Source organism: Chrysochloris asiatica, unplaced genomic scaffold, assembly GCF_000296735.1.
Source record: "Chrysochloris asiatica unplaced genomic scaffold, ChrAsi1.0 scaffold00110, whole genome shotgun sequence".
Lineage (NCBI taxonomy): Eukaryota > Metazoa > Chordata > Mammalia > Afrosoricida > Chrysochloridae > Chrysochloris > Chrysochloris asiatica.
Window position 1 is genome coordinate 8,794,194 of NW_006408628.1, and position 2,566 is coordinate 8,796,759.

At 41.8% G+C, this 2,566-nt stretch overlaps 1 pseudogene; it reads right to left on the reverse strand.

The window, feature by feature from the left end:
* Positions 1-597: 597 nt before the first annotated feature.
* Positions 598-2,566, reverse strand: part of LOC102828042 — a 5,324-nt pseudogene continuing 3,355 nt past the window's right edge.

Consider the following 2,566-nt stretch of genomic DNA (forward strand, 5'->3'; position numbering starts at 1 on the left):
GGGCCATTGGACTAATTGTTTCCATGTTTCTTAGATTTTCTTCACTTTTCTCTTCTCTGGACAGCGAGAAACCAATAGATGGCCTTAGATGGCTACTCGTGAGCTTTTTAAGACCCGGTTGCAACTCACCAAAGTTGTTAAGTGCCATGGAATCCGTTCTGACTCATAACAACCACATATAGATAGGGTTTCTGAGGAGCAGCTGGTAGGTTTGAACAACAGACCTTGTGGTTAGCAGTCCAGTGCTTATCCTACAGCACCACATTAGGACTCACCAAGTAGGATGTAGAAATTGTCTTTGTGGACTTTGTTATGCCAGTTGACCTTAATGTCCCCTGATCTAGCCTTTCATGTCTCACTTCCACTGTCGTTTCACTGTAGTCTGTAGTTGTTCTTAGTGTCTTGAGTCGGTTCTGAATCATAGCAACCCTATCTCTTGTATAGGGTTTCTGAGGAGCAGCTGGGGAGTTTGACCTCTGCAAACCAACTATCCTGTGGCATCACACCAGTTGTTGTTATGTGCTGTGGAGTTGGTTCTGATTCATAGCGACCCTGTATAGGATTCCCGAGGGTGTAAATCTTTACAGGAGTAGAAAGCCTCATCTTTCTCCCGCCGAACGGCTGGTAGTTTCGAACTGCCAACCTTGAGGTTCGCAGCCCAATTCGTAATAACTAGTGTATCAGATCTCATAATTAGTGATTTGCCTATATTAAAGATAAGAACTTCGTATTGTAACCCTCCTCTCATTTTCCCTGCCCCAACATGACTTTACAAAATCTGACATTCCCATCTAATATCCACAGGATTGGGATTAAAAGATAATGTGTTCCCTCCTTGAATGACAGTGCTTATAGAAAGCCTTGAGCTTCCCATAGTACTCCTTTGTTTCCTAACCCTAACGTCCTTATCTCAGCCTGTTTCTCAGCTTGCTGCTGAGAACAACTACTTGCTCAGTTCAGGAGAAGACAAGGACTTGTGTTTGGGCAGTGAGGTTTTCACAGAATCAAGTTTAAACAGCACTTGCCCCTAAATATTGGGGTCTCTCCTCTACCCTCTGGTGTATTACTGAGCCCCAGAGGAGGTGCTTCTATTACACTTCATCTGCAAGGTTCTAGTGCTTGCCTTCTTCTCATATCATGCCCTTTGAGCCAGAATTTGCCAATTCCCTTGCTGTATTATTCAGTCATATTCTTTCTTCCATCCATCCGTCTGTACGTATATGAGGGAAAAGTAAAAGATAATGGAATTTCCCCACAAACTTTTTGAAGACCCCTTGAAGATACTTGTTGTTAAGTACTGTTGAATCAATTCTGACTCATGGTGGTCTTATGTACAACAGAAAGACCCACGGCCCGTTCCCGTGCCACCTCACAGTCATTGTTATGTTTGAGCCATTGTTTACCCATTATGTCAGGCCATCTCACTGAAGGGCTTCCTGTTCTTCACTGTCCCGCTACTTTACCAAGGATGATGTCCTTTATCAGGTACTGGCCTCCCCAAAGTCTGAGGGGAGTCAAAAATTATCCACACTCTGGCTGTAGAATTTAATTAACTAATTAATTTCACAAATAAGATCTTTTATTTGTCATCATTAAAAATCTGAATTGTAAACAGGTTCTTGAACTGGTGGTTCATAGCCATCAGCTCGTTCAACTTCAGCACCTGTCTCATCTCCAGTAGCTTTTCCAGAACTACTGCCTCACCATGAAGCTCCATGAGTTTTCCCAACTCAAACCTGGGCCTCAGCATTTTTAAAAACTTGCCTAACGAACATACAGGTCGGCAGTTCAAGTTCACCAGCCGCTCCTTGGAAACCCTATACAGGGTCACTATGGGTCTGAATCGACTCAACGGCATTTGACAACAACAACAATAATGAACATGTCATGGAGAGGGTAATTAGACTGGCAAGCCTTCTCTACGTTCTTTCCATTGCTGTCTGGAATCAGTTTATTGACCACTTCCTTCAAGTCATTTCTCTGCACCTCTTGGGTCATGATTCCATCATTTTCTTCCGGATTTGGCAGACCTGTTTGGTGCTGAGCATAAGATATAGGATGTTTTCCGAATCTGATTGTTGCATTTTTTTTAGTAAAATCAACACAGGACAGGTGAAGCAAATAACTGTCTTTAGTTTTGACGTCATCATGAGCGTCAATCATGGTCTGCTGTTTTTTGACCCTGGAACAACTTTTTGACCATGGAGCACATTTTGTCATGGGTAAGATCCATGCCATGGAAGTTGGTCAGGCAGTTTTTGCCCTGAACATCCTCAGTAATTACCTTGAATTTTCTAAATGCTCACTTCAAAAATACGACCTTTAAAAAACCCACGATCTTTGAGCCCATCCAAAGCAATTTTGGTTCCTTGAGTCCTTGTGAGACTAGTATTTTCTCAATAATTCTTTTTTTTTTTTCTTGCCAACTTAAAAAAAAAAATGTTTTATTGTGAATTAGTGGTAGTTTACATAGAACATTAGCTTTACATTCATCCTATCATATATTGTTTCATTGCCATGATTATAATCCCCTCCATGCATCATCAGACAACCAAAGGGTATACCC